The sequence below is a fragment of the Lepidochelys olivacea genome, assembly GCF_965140295.1.
Source record: "Lepidochelys olivacea isolate rLepOli2 genome assembly, chromosome: 2".
Lineage (NCBI taxonomy): Eukaryota > Metazoa > Chordata > Testudines > Cheloniidae > Lepidochelys > Lepidochelys olivacea.
This window is the reverse complement of record NC_140412.1, coordinates 168,989,065-169,003,587: the sequence shown is the minus strand read 5'-3', so window position 1 is coordinate 169,003,587 and position 14,523 is coordinate 168,989,065. Positions and strand designations below refer to the sequence as shown.

Genomic DNA, 14,523 nt, shown 5'->3' with positions numbered 1-14,523 from the left:
CATGGCTGAGTGGAGTTCCAATACCTTTTTGGCGTGTTTGATTGTAAAACAGAATGATAAATGTGAAGAATCACCTGCCCCTAGAAAAACCCAATATCAGGCCTTGATAAGGAATTGGGGGTAAGGGAAGAGAAATGATTTCAGAGTTTTGTCCATTATTAATGTTGTGTGTTATTTTTATCAGTGCTTTACAAGACTTTTGTTGTGTTTTCATTTTTAAAACAAAATACAACCACCCGGCTTTCCTCAGCCAAAGTAAGGACTCTGTGTGCCTTTAAGGCCTAGTCCCATCATAAGGGTAATGCAAAGACACACAACCCCAAGTACTCCTTTTCTTTTTGCGGATACAGACTGACATGGCTGCTACTCTACAACCCCAGCAGGATCTCCTGCAAGTCTTGTGTCTGGGTTGGGCACAATACTTTCCAAAGTTTTATGGTTTGCTTCCTCACTGATAGCCATCCCTGCCTCTCCTCTCACCCACCCTGGGGAGGTTTGCACTAGTATCTCAGGTGAACCCCTGGAGGTCTGGGTGCAACCTAACCCTGTGGTAAAAAGTGTAGCTTGCTTCAGTTAAAACAGAGTTCCAAGACTAAGCTAGACATCTGGTTTAGTGTTCAGGGAGAATTAATTAATACCCTACAGCTGTCCAACCATCTACCCTGCATTCAGGGGTCATTCAGGTCATTGTGCTGCTTTCTCTAGAAAGAGAGGGAGAGGTTTAACCCCTCCCCTGCTAACCAGTGGATGGGGACTATGCATCTTCTTGCAATGCAACATTACTTGTTGAGCAAAGCAAATTATATTTTCCTGAATATATATGGTTGTAAATTCTACTGAAAATCTTGTCCCTAATTAGAACACATTTATAAGGAGAAGAGTGGGTTTTTTCTCTGAGGGTTTATACAATAATTAAATCTAAGCTTCCAGATTTGTTGCCCTTGATCTCTCCTGGAGGAGGGAAATAACAGCTTACTGGGAGGAAAGGACATCTTAAAAAAATCTGTAACATTTAACGTACTAGAAAATAATTGAAATGCTTCTCATGTGCAGATGGGCTGCTGACCTTGTAAATCCCATGAATTTTAACAGAAGGTGCATTATACACATTTTCAGGTATTATTTGACAAGACCATGTCATTTTAGCTTCTAAAAATGGGTGCAGACTGATCACAAATTCTATTCTGACTAATCGTTTAGCTGTATCTTTACCAAATGCTGATGATAACGCCTGGCTACTAAATTCAAGAACACGCCTGATTTTGTTTTCTATTTGGGGCTCTGAGGAGAAACCCAAATGACAGCCTCCGTTCATTGGCTGTTGCTAATGCATTCATTAAGAACAGACTGAGAGCATTAGCTGTAGTAATAATATTAACAGACGTCAACAAGAATTCTCTTCTGAGATGTGGTAAATCAGAAGTACCGGTCTATTAGCTATTCAATTTACCCGGTAGCCCGGATCCTGCATCCATAAATACTGCATTGTGAACAACAAAAAACAGGTTGCAGAAGTGGATGTGAAAGTCAAAAGAAATGTGTGCAAAGTGAAGCATAGTTTGATATCAGATTAAGGGTATGTATACACAGCAAAGAAAACCCTGCAGGTTGGGAGGTTCCCAGAGCCCAGGCTCCAGCAAGAGCCCAGAAATCTACACAGCAATGAAACAGCCCCACAGTCCAAGTTCGCGGGCATGGGCCAGCAGCAAGTTTTTCTTGCTGTGTATACAGACCCTTATACGCTTGTGCAGGTTTTTATTATTTATTTGCCTTGCTATGGCCTAAACAAAACGTTTTGAAACACAATCGATAGCATTTTTTAATATATTCCACATCCCAAGAATGGGCTTTTGGGGATACTTCTGCAACCAATCTTGATTTCTTCAACAGGGTTCAAAATATCAGGAGCATGCTGAGTGTCTGGGGAAAGGGATCTTTGAAGAAGATTGCATTGCAACACGTTTTAGTGCTGTGCCGCTTATTCACACCTTTTTTAATATTCAGCATTTGCTGCTTTTTCACTGTATTATATATTTTTTAAAGTAGCTGTAAATGAACAGAATTAAAATGTGCAAAATTGCTAAACAAGGGTAGTATTTTGCTTTGTTCTACACTAATGAGTTCATTAACAACTGTTCAATTTCTCGACAAGATATTATTTAGTTGTTAGATTGGAAAGGTTTTATCTCCTGACTCATTCTCAATACAACCAATCTTCTAATGATGTATCTTACACAAATAAAACCCATGGTCTGCTCATGAAAACATTCATTCGACTAATTCTCTGGAATCTGGTTTGTATTTGTTTAAGCTCCTTCAGTTTTCTTTTTGAGATTGTCCAGGAAATTATGAAGAACTGCACCACCATGTCAACAACAATAAGCAAGGGATGATAATAGCAATGTTGTACTTATGAATTACTCAAAACAATCTGTGTAAATATTGAAATATGGTTCCACTGTTTTGTGATTTTTGTTTGTTTGTTTCTACTAAGGAATAGAATAAAATAGAGGATTATTTCACCCTCAGTATTTGACTTATCTTTAATTGATGCTGTTGCGGATGCCATTTTGCTTTGTCTTAGATTTTTATCACTTAATAATAAATAAAAATATACTTTGCAGTCCTAGTGTGTAGCATCTTTCATCTGATTTTCTAAAAGCACTCTGCAATCACTTATTAATGAAGCAGCACATCTTCTCTAGGTGTAAATATTATTACCCTCATTTTATGAATGAGTAAATTTAAATTAATTACAGAGATGATAAGTCCACTGTTGAGTTTGGAACAGAACATGGATTTCTTGCCTCTCACTTCTCTGCTGAAAGGCAGCTGGTGTTATCACTGCTTATTACACTAATCGTAACAGTCTCACTGTTACCTTGCACTCTGCTGTCTGTCTTGTTGTATCCCCCTATTTCAGTGTTTCCCAAACTTGGGACGCCACTTGTGCAGGAAAAGCCCCTGGCGGGCCGGTTTGTTTACTTGCCACGTCGGCAGGTTCAGCCGATTACGGCTCCCACTGGCCGTGGTTCGCCGCTCCAGGCCAATGGGGGCTACGGGAAGTGGCGCGGGCCGAGGGAGATACCAGCTGCTGCTTTCCGCAGTCCCCATTGGCCGGGCACAGTGAACCGTGGCCACTGGGAGCTGCGATCGGCCTAACCTGTGGACGCGGCAGGTAAACAAACCTGCCCAGCGCGCCAGGGGCTTTCCCTGAACAGGCAGCATCCCATGTTTGGGAAACACTGCTCTCTTGTGTCTGATTTTATCCTTAGATCCCCAATCTATCTTATCTATGAGCTTTTTGTGACTGGGGCTGTGTTTCTTTATATATTTTCACAGTGTTTGTCCCACTGGGGGCTCTACAGCAAAACAAATAATATATAACAACAGACATCCCCACCTTCTCGAATGACAACTTCTATATGCAAACATGGGACAAACTGAAAAGATCTAATACCAGATAAAATTCTTCTTGATATACTCATGCCAACAGCCTCATTGCAATCAATAGGATAACACACACAAGTAAAATGAGCAGGATTCAGACCATCATTATCATTACGATCCACTCTAATGGGACTACTCACATGTTAAAGTGAAGCCTGTGTGTAAGTGCTTTGCTGGATCAGAGGCAATGTTCAATTACTTGCAGGAATTACAGTGCCAAAGAAGAAACAGCAAATTCTGGACTAAGTGCAGACTGATTGAAAATAAAGAATGTTTCTAGGGGATCGTTGTGGTTCCAGGGTTCCTTGGTCAAAAGTTGTGCCAGGAGGATGGGTAAGCAGCCTGGGGCTGTGAGCCAGGGTTGATAATGAAGGGAGCATAGAGCTGAATCCCCACATTCTCCACTCTCCTCTGCCTTGGGATGCAGATGCTCTTTACATCAAGCCTGGATAGCCTTTTTTTTTTTTTTTTAAGAAAAACAATGAAGAGCCTGGTGGCAACTTAAAGACTAACAGATTTATTTGGGCATATGCCCTAATACTTTTTTTTAGATAGATGCTATAGCTCAAATAGAAGTTACAGGCTTGATGCAGAAATTACTGGGTGAGGTTCTTGGGTCTGTTATTCAGGAGGTCAGACTCGACCATAATAGTCCCTTCTGACTGTAAAATCCATAAACCTATGAATCAAATGTAAGGGCCTATGACTCGGCCAGCCGGCTGGGTCATGCAGAGTCATCCCTGAGGAAGTTCGGAGATGCAGCAGTTGGAGTTGACGTGTCAAAAATGAAGAGATTCTCACAGAATAAATTAGTACTTGGCTAGAACCATGAAAACATATTCACAAAAAGAATGTATTTGCTACAGCTACATTCACATCAAATTTGTCTGCATCTTCCTCTATAAATATAAATAGTTATATGGGCACAGGTTGCAAATTTTAAACTTTCATATGCACCTGCTCACTGATAGTGAATTTTAAATTCACATGCCCTGAAACTCATTTTCCAATGCTTCCTAAAACAACATGGCACAGGGCTTCTAAAGCCCCTTTTCTGTATTCCATGGCTCTGACAACTAAATGAATCAGACAAGCGTCGAACCTCATCTTCACAATTAAGACCAGGCATGCACAATTACCTTGCATGAATATGATGAGACAAAATTAAATTTAAATTTCTAACCTAGCCAATAAATTTTGCAAACAGCTAATTTTTCTAGGAATTATTCCTCTTGCAAAGGCTCTGTGAAATGAAAAGGAAAAGGTATAACTTTTTCAAAAAGAACTTCTAGTGCTGCTTTTCTGCTATCCCTCTTTAAGAAATTCACTGTTCCATGGAGGATGGCCCAATGGCAGAGATGGCTGGAATACACTTATCCCCCATATAAATTCCTAGAAAAAGATTGGAGCCATGCTCCCAGGGATTTTTTTTAATTTAGAATTTTAATATTTTGTTTTGTTTTGTTTCTGACTCAAATAATTTGGTGAAATTGACCCAAATCTGCATTTTCCAGTGGAAAAAGCTTGCCAGCAAACCAAAAAAATCTGTTATTTGCACAGCTTTACTCACCAGGAACCAGAGGACCTGTGGCGGTGCAAGGTCTTCCCATTTATGGCCCTGGCTTTTCAGGCTTCTTCGAGAATGGAGAGGTACATAGCAACCTAGACCATGGTAGTAGTGGACCCATCACACACCACACAGGAACAATGTGGTAGGGACTGTACAAAGAGATCACCGAGGAGATTCTTGCTCTGAACACTGTCTTGTAGGGTTTTCCATGTGAATGGGCAAATCAGCTCATAAATGGGAATTCAGTCAGATATTCCTTATAATATTATTTATGGTAGTTGTGACAAAGTTCCTGCTCTACCTTAGTGGGTCTTGTGCTTATTGGTGGATTTGCTCACCTTGGAGCTTCACGGCAGCCCTCAGCTTGGCCGTTTTTTTGAACCCACAGTCCAGTTCGACGACTCCTGTGTCTGACCCGGAGTTGGGACGATTTGGAGGGAACCCGGGCCCGCCCTCTGCTCCGGGTTCCAGCCGAGGGCCCTGTGGAATGCAGCTGTCTAGAGTGCCTCCTGGAACAGGTGTGTGACAGCTACAACTCCCTGGGCTACTTCCCCATGGCCTCCTCCCAACACCTTCTCTCTCCTCACTATAGGACCTTCCTCCTGGTGTCTGATAATGCTTGTACACCTCAGTCCTCCAACAGTCCACATTCTCACTCTCAGTTCCTAGTGCCTCTTGCTCCCAGCTCCTCACACACAGACCACAAACGGAAGTGAGCTCCTTTTTAAAACCCAGGTGCCCTGATTAGCCTGCCTTCATTGATTCTAGCAGCTTCTTGATTGGCTGCAGGTGTTCTAATCAGCCTGTCTTAATTGTCTCCAGAAGGTTCCTGATTGTTGTGGAACCTTCCCTGTTAGGAAACGGAACGTCTTTTGCTTGCTCCTCAGCTATCTGCTTTCTGTTCTTTCCTAAAGCCCCCTGGCCCGGATTTTTCTTACTTTTTGCACCTGCCTTAGTCCGCCCCCCGACCGGGCCAGACGCTTTTTTGTTTTTTCTTTTCATTTTTTGTGTTTTTTTTTCCGTCTCCGTCCTTCGCCAGCCATCCCCCCCACGCCTGCTTTCGGGCACAGCTATTTGCCTCAGCTGAGCACCCGGAGGAGGGGGGGGAGGATTGCCGATTTTGCTGTCCGGAGGGGGGAGTGGAAACCCCCAGACCCAGCCGTTTTGCCAGCAGCTCGGACCTTACAACATTCTTAACATGCCGGAGGCCTTGGAACACAGCCAACACAGCCGGAGACGGAGATTTCAGCAGACAGTAGAAATAATATAAATCATCGTGACGAAGGCCGTAAGATTGAGTAACTTTCTGAATTATACTCTCGTGGGGGGGAGTTTGACTGTGATTACTTGCGTTCGTGGCGGCACAGGGGGTGTGGCGTGGAGACCCCCACCCCCGATCCATCGGTGCCCCTACCCCCCCATCGTTATTACAACTGTCACGGCCCCCCCGCAGTCTGTCCCTGCTGGCAACCTGCCATCTCCCTTCGAATCCAGCTGTTTGCTTTGAACTTTGCCTTCCGGACCGGACCTAACAACCGACCAACCGAGACTCTTTGGACAAATGTGTGTGGGTCTGCACCCCCCCCGGATTGCTTATCCCACAACTTGCCCCTATTACTGGACCCCGATTTTGTCGTCCCCCCCTCCTCCCAGCCCCCCCCCTCGGCATTTTTTCCCTTCCCGTCCGTAGCCAGCGGAAGGAGGGGCTATTCCGCCTTCTCCCCTCCCCCCTCCCCCTTTCCGGTGTCTCCCTGTCTCTCCCTGCTCACAATGGCAGGGAACGAGAGGGGCGAGACTGCTTCAATAAAATTAGTTGTCCCTTCCCCACCACCACCCCTGCCCGACCCCCAAGGTCCCCCCCCTACTACTATTGTTAAGGTACTTGCCACCCCCCCTGCTGGGGCACCGGTAGCAGGAGGCACCAGGGTGATTGCTGCTGCTGCTGCACCCACCACCCCCCCGGATTCTAGGAAACCCCCCGCGGTTCGCCGGAAGGGCCAGGGCAGGTGGAAAGGAAAGGGCCCCACTAAAACCACTGAGCCCTCCATGGCAGGGGCTGCCCCCACCGCTGCGGCCTCGTCATCAACCGTGGCGCCCCTCCCAGCGTTTCCCTCCACCAGCTCTGCGATTGTCCCTCCCCCGGCCCCCAGGACGTATGCCCGGGCGGCAGCGGGCTCCCCGCTGCCTGCCGCCTCGTCATCTCGCGCCCCCCCTGCCTCCGCCACCATCACCAGCGGCCGAGGCCCTTTCCCCGCCTTGACCAGGAAGCACGGCGTCCGTTGCCTCCTGGTGCCCGCCTCGCCCCACGTGGAGACATACGTGCAGGCGTTGGCGAAGGTGGTAGGACCCACGGCTATTGTGGCGGCCTCCAAGATGTATGGGAAGGTCGTTTTCTTCTTAGCCTCGGAGGATGCCGCCCAGGAGGCGGTGGAGAGGGGCCTGACGGTAGGGGGGGTGTTTGTCCCCCTAGAACCGTTAGAAGACCTGGGCGTTCGCCTCGTCCTTACCTCCGTTCCTCCCTTCTTACCCAATGCTGCCCTGTTACCCGCTCTTTCCACCCTGGGGAAACTTGTTTCTGTCATCAGCCCTCTCCCGTTGGGCTGCAAGGACCCCACCCTCCGTCACATTTTTTCGTTCCGCCGGCAAGTGCAGCTTCTACCACCGGCAGGGGCGTGTGACGGAGAGGCGCTTGAGGGGTCCTTTCTAGTCCCCTACAAAGGAGCCCGCTATCGGGTCTTTTATTCTACCGGAGAGGCCCGGTGCTACCTCTGCCATTCAGCGGGGCATGTCCGCAGAGACTGCCCTTTGGCTCGGGGGGGAGGGGCACCCGAAACCCCCGAGACCCGGCAGGACATCAGCCCCGTCGCTGCCGACGCCCCTGGCTGCCCAGTACCTGAAACCAACCCTCCTCCTACTCGACCCATCGCTGCTCCCGTCCGGGCCCAAGAGATACCTTCCCTACAATGCCCGGGCGAGCAAGGGGTTTCCACCCTTGCTAGTACCAACCCAATAGAGCCCATGGAGGAGGGTGTGGCAAGGATATTATCGGGTATAAGAGAGGGCCCTCCCCAAGGAGAAGCCCCCGCCCCTCATGTTGCCCCACCGCTACCTCCCCGAACCTCTAAACCATCGCCTCCGCCCCCCGACACGACCCCTGCTAACCAGCCCCCAGATGATGCTATGGAGGGCTGGACCCTAGTCCAGGGGAAGCGAGGCAAGCGGAAGGCTCGAGCTCCACTGCATCCACCCGACGCGGAAGCCCCCCGGAAGACCAGGAAAGGAGGCACTGCTATCGAGCCTCCCGCCACGGCCGCGAGCGAGATCCATCCGCCGGTGTCGGGAGGGGAAGACGGACTGTCATTGGAGGGCAGAATCCCCCCTCCGAGACTTCTGAGGACACCCCTTCTGCCTGGACGCTACCCGAACCCCCCGCGGACCCCGAGGCGGCCGTTGAGGCGGGCCCTAGAGGAGAGGCCCCCGGGGTGGCAGGAGTTGGCCTCTCCTCCATGTATGCGGAGATTGAGGCCCTAGATTTGACCCCGGTCACCCAGGGAGGGGATGATTTGCTGCTGGCTGGCCTCGAGCTGGGCAGCCTTACCCCAGCCTCCCTTTCCCCATGCTCCCTCCCCCTATTTGCCTTCCCGGGTGAGCACCCTGCAGAAGGCGGTCCACCACCTGATGCCATGACCGCTAAGACCACCATGGAGCCAGCACCTAGCATTATTGGGAGCCCCTCCCCTTCCCCCTTAACCCTTGACTCTGCTCAGGAGGCACTTTCCTTTAGCTGCTCGCCTCCTACACCCCAGAGCCTTACCCCTGCCCCTGCCCCCACCCCTGCCCCTGCCCAAGGTCCCTCCTCCTGCAATGTTAATGCCGCCCCTGGGGTTATTTCCTTTCCGCCTTTTGCAGACTCCCCCCAGGGAGCAGTCTTTGCACTTTCTAGTCGCGACCCATTAGGAGTGGCAATTTTTCCCCTGCCATCCCCTTCCACCCCAAGGCGTGAAATGAATTTAATAACCCCAGCCTGTCAGACGCCCCGTCGGTGGTCCGCACCCTGTCTACCTGCCTTAGCGGACCACGAGGCTGTATTAAGAGGCCCATCAGGGAATACCTCGGGAATTGTAACCCCACCCCCCCATGAGCTGCGGCATGCGCTACGGAAGTTCCTAGAGCACTCCCGTGGCGCCCGCGATGGGGCACAGCTGGCTCTTCGGCTATGGGGGGACTTTGATCAACTCCTCCAGGCCACAAGGGCCCTTATAAAGGAGGGCAGGGGGCAAGGAAAGCGCGGTGCTGCGGCCTACGAGCGAGCCCGCAGCTTCCGAAGCGATCTACTCACCCACGGGATGGGTCATGGGTTGCTGTGCAACCCGCCAGGGGCCCTGAACCCCCCCGCCAATACGAGGCCCCCACCCTCCCAGCCCTCCGCATGACGCCTCTTATTATTGCGACCCTGAATACCAGGGGCTGTAGGATGGCTCTCCGCAGGTCCCAGGTGCTCTCTTACCTTCGGGAGGGGAGGTACTCTGTAGTTTTCCTGCAGGAGACCCATACGGACCCGGCCGCCGAGGACAGGTGGCGGCTGGAGTGGGGGGACGGGGTATACTTTAGCCACTTTGCGACCTGGCAGGCTGGAGTGGCAACCCTATTCTCCCCCAACCTACGGCCTGAGGTGCTAGGGGTCAATGAGGCCGTGCCGGGCCACGTGCTGCACCTTCGAGTCCGTATGGAGGGGCTCGTGGTTAATCTTGTTAACATCTATGCCCCGCAAATGAGCTCCAGGTGGCCACAATTTTATCAGCAGGTGTCCGACTTTCTCGGCACCCTGGATTCGCACGAGTGCCTGGTCCTGGGAGGGGACTTTAACACCACCCTCGAGGAACGGGACCGCTCAGGGGCCGAACCGAGTCCGGCCGCTGCGAATATTCTCCAAGGGATAGTCGACCATCACTCCCTAGTGGACGTCTGGCGCGACCATCACCCAGATGACACCTCCACGTTCACCTTTGTCCGGGTGGAGGCCCATCGGTCACACCACTCTCGGTTGGACCGTATTTACTTATCCCGTTTCCATCTTTCACAGGCCCACTCCTCCGCCATTCGGCCGGCCCCATTCTCCGATCATCATTTAGTCGCTGTAACGGTTTCCCTCCATGCAGAGAGACCGGGGCCGGCCTATTGGCACTTTAATAACAGCCTGTTGGAGGACGAGAGCTTTGTGATGTCCTTCCGGGAGTTTTGGCTGGCCTGGCGAGAGCAGTGGCGTGCCTTTCCCTCGGTGCGGCGATGGTGGGATCTCGGGAAGGTGCGCGCCAAGCTCTTCTGCCGTGACTACACTCGGGGCACCAGCCGACGGCGAAATGCGGCGATAGAGCAGCTGGAACGGGAGGTCTTAGAGATGGAGAGGCGCCTGGCCGCCGATCCCGAGGACCCGTCCCTCTGCGGAACATGCCGGGAGAAGCGGGAGGAGCTCCGGGCCCTTGAGGACCACCGGGCCCGAGGTGCCTTCGTTCGATCCCGCATCCGCCTCCTTCGGGAGATGGACCGCGGCTCCCGCTTCTTCTATGCCCTGGAGAAAACGAGGGGGGCCAAGAAACACGTCACCTGCCTTCTTGCGGAAGACGGCACCCCCCTCACGGGTCCGGAGGAGATGTGTGGGAGGGCCCGTGACTTCTACACAAGCCTTTTCTCCCCGGACCCGACCGATCCTGACGCTTGCGAGGTGCTCTGGGAGGAACTCCCCACGGTCAGCGTGGGCGACCGAGACCGACTAGAGCTGCCTCTCACCCTGGCCGAGTTCTCGGAAGCCCTCCGTCGCATGCCCACCAATAAATCTCCGGGCATGGACGGGCTGACCGTGGAGTTTTACCGCGCGTTCTGGGACATTCTCGGCCCAGACCTAGTCACCATCTGGGCTGAGTCCTTGCAGAGCGGGGTCCTCCCTCTGTCATGCAGGCGAGCGGTGCTCGCTTTGCTGCCGAAGAAGGGGGACCTCCGCGATCTACGAAACTGGCGTCCCGTCTCACTCCTTAGCACGGATTACAAAATCGTAGCGAAAGCAATCTCGCTGCGGCTAGGGTCCGTGATGGCGGACGTGGTCCACCCAGACCAGACCTATACTGTCCCGGGTCGCAGCATTTTCGACAACCTCTTTCTCGTCCGAGACCTTTTGGAACTCGGGCGGAGAGATGGTCTATCGTTCGCCCTCCTGTCTCTTGATCAGGAGAAGGCGTTTGATAGAGTAGACCATGGGTACCTCCTAGCACTCTGCAGGCGTTTGGATTTGGACCTCAGTTTGTGAGTTTTCTCCGGGTCCTGTATGCCTCCGCGGAGTGTTTGGTTAGGCTCAACTGGACCCTGACTGAACCGGTCAGCTTCGGGCGAGGAGTGCGGCAGGGGTGCCCCCTCTCAGGCCAGTTGTATGCTCTGGCGATCGAGCCTTTCCTCTGTCTCCTCCGCAGGAGGATGACAGGGTTGGTGCTGCGGGAGCCGGAGCTGCGGCTGGTCCTGTCGGCATACGCCGATGACGTACTCCTCGTGGTCCAGGACCCGGGCGACTTGGCGCGAGTGGAGGCATGCCAAGCCATCTATTCGGCAGCCTCCTCCGCCCGAGTCAACAGGGTCAAGAGCTCTGGCTTGGCGGTGGGGGACTGGCGGCAGGTGAGCTCCCTCCCACCCGCACTTCAGACCATCCGGTGGAGTGCAGGTCCACTGCTCTATCTCGGCGTTTACCTTTCCGCCACGCATCCTTCCCCGCCGGAGAACTGGCAAAATTTAGAGGGCGGGGTGATAGAGCGGATCAGGAGATGGACGAGGCTTCTCCGATGTCTCTCCCTCCGAGGGAGAGCACTGGTGCTTAACCAACTAGTCCTGTCCACGCTCTGGTACCGGCTCAACACCCTGGCCCCGGCCCTGGGTTTCCTGACCCACCTCCGGAGATTGATTCTAGAGTTCTTCTGGTCAGGAATGCACTGGGCCCCTGTTGGAGTTCTTCATCTACCCCTGAAGGAAGGAGGGCAGGGCCTGAAGTGTCTGTACACTCAGGTCCGCGTTTTCCGCCTCCAGGCCCTGCAGAGGCTCTTTTATAGTGCAAGTAGTTCGGCATGGAGCATACTGGCGCACGCCTTCCTGCGCCGTTTCCAAGGGCTTCGATATGACCGGCAGCTCTTTTATCTTTCTCCGAGGGGTTTTCCGCGAGACCTCTCCGGGCTGCCGGTCTTCTACCAGGACCTCCTCCAGACCTGGAAATTGTTTCTAACAACCAGGTCCGTGGTGGCCACCGTGGGGGCAGATCTCCTCACGGAGCCCCTGCTACACAACCCCCAGCTCCGTGTGCAGGTGGCGGAGTCCCGCTCGGTGCGCCAGAGGTTGGTCCTGGCGGAAGTTACGAGGGTCGGAGACCTCCTGGACTACGACCGGAGAGACTGGCTGGATCCCCTGATGCTTGCTCGGCGCATGGGGCTCTCTAGCCTCCGTACCCCCCGGCGCGTGCTTCAGGAGGTGAAGGCCGCCTTGACCCCCGCTGCTCGGGCTTATGTTAGCCGAGCCTTGTGCGAGGGCGCACCCCACCCATCCCTTACCCCAGGCCCACCGGACCTTTCCATCGGGCCCCCACCCCGTAGATCCCAACAAACCCCTCACCCTTTCACTGCAAGCCGGCTGCACGAATTCCAGCCGGTTAGCTTTCAAATTGCTCCACGGAAATATTTATATACACTTACGCTTCACACCCTTCACGCCCACACCCTGGTGTCCCGCCCCGATACAAAGTGGCGGGATCTCCTGCCACCTTTGGAGGGTGAGCAACCTCGGTGGGCCAGCCTGTATTCCACCCTGGTCCCAAGGCCCGTCGGGGACATCAGTTGGCGGCTCCTTCACGGAGCTGTGAGCACGGGTGTGTTTTTGACACGGTTTACCCCCATTCCGGACACTTGTCCTTTCTGTAATGTGAGGGAAACCCTGGCGCACGTGTATTTAGAGTGTGCCAGATTGCAGCCCCTTTTCCGGCTCCTCACAAATATTCTATTATGCTTCTGGCTTCATTTTTCCCCCCACCTCTTTATCTATACACTTCCCATCCATGGCCCCACAAAGTTGCGGGATCTTCTGGTCAACCTCCTCCTAGCTTTGGCTAAAACAGCCATTTATAAAACCAGAGAGAGGAGGTTGGCCCATGAAACGTCCTGCGATTGTGGGGCCGTTTTCCGATCCTCAGTACACTCACGTATCCGAGCGGAGTTCCTCTGGGCGGCGTCCACCGACTCCCTTGAAGCCTTCGAGGAGCGGTGGGTGCTGTCTGGGGTTCTCTGCTCGGTGACCCCGTCCGGTTCCCTCCGTCTGACCCTTTGATTGAGGGGAAGAGCGAGAGACGCCAGCCCCAGCCATTGCCGCTGTGGATACCGTCATTCCTGTCATCTAGGAGGGGTCCTATAATACATGGGTGTCTACCCCCCCCTCCCTAAACCGCCCACCCCGCAGCCGTGCCCATCTTACCGGGCACTCTCAGGAGAGGGAGGATCGGTGACACTGGGCGCGGCACTGGGTAACTCGAGGGGGTGGAAGACCACGAGTGTCGAGGAAGCCCCCCCGCTCTAGGCCACCAGGTAACTCAGGAGGGTGGAAGACCACGAGTGTCGAGGAAGCCCCCCCGCTCTGGGCCCAGGCTAGCCTGAACACTTTTCCCTCCTGAAAGCTGCTGTGTTATACCTTCTGATTGCGTTGTTTTGTTGCATAGTTGTTTTGTTTCCTTTGGTAATTCTGTAAGCGTTACCAATAAATTTTCTTTCTGTTTCAAAAAAAAAAACCTTCCCTGTTACCTTACCCAGGGAAAAGGGACCTACTTAGCCTGCTCTCCTACTGCTACCCTCTGGCCTGGGCTTTCCTTATTTTTTGCCCCTGCTTTCGGCTTCCCCCCCGGACCGGGCCAGACGCTGTCCCCCTTTCTTTTCTTTTTGTTGCTTTTTTTTTCTTTCTCTGTTGTTGCTAGAGTGCTGGCCGGCAGCCGGCTGGCTGTTAGCCCACCCCACCCCACCCCCCGCCCGCCCTCGGACGCTGCTGCCGCTCCAGCTGAACCCCCCACCCTAAGAGAGCGGGGCCTGCTGACCTGCTCCCCGGAGGGGGGTAGTGGAAGGACCCAGCCCCCAGACCCAGCCGCTTGCTGTTTGTCTGCGGACCTGTCTCCGGCTGAGAGAATTTCTTATCATCTGCTCTGGCATCCCTGGAATGTTTGCAGCTGGGACCCGAAACAGACAGAGAAAAAGCCCTCTACCAGAGGAACACCGCCCAGGGAATCTACAAATCACTGTGGAGGGGGCATAAGACTGAGTAACTTTCAGACTGTGCTCTCGTGTGGGGGGAGGCCTTGACTGTATCTTAACTGTGTTTGTAGGGATACAGGGGGTGTGGCACGGAGCTGTCCCCTGATCCATCTGTGTCCTCCCAACCCCCACGCTACCATCTTCACAACTGCCTCCTCCACTATCTTTGCTGGCTGTCTAACATCT

At 52.9% G+C, this 14,523-nt stretch overlaps 1 long non-coding RNA gene across 1 annotated transcript in view; it reads right to left on the bottom strand.

Moving 5' to 3' along the window:
- The window catches only part of LOC311517146, a 42,406-nt gene extending 28,220 nt beyond the window's left edge, over positions 1-14,186 (bottom strand). The window contains exons 1-3 of the long non-coding RNA XR_014710615.1: positions 14,124-14,186; positions 13,727-13,805; positions 13,245-13,363 (exon numbers count right to left, since the gene is read on the bottom strand). This is a non-coding gene — a long non-coding RNA (uncharacterized lncRNA). The remainder of the gene's footprint in view (positions 1-13,244; positions 13,364-13,726; positions 13,806-14,123) is intronic.
- Positions 14,187-14,523: the final 337 nt, after the last annotated feature.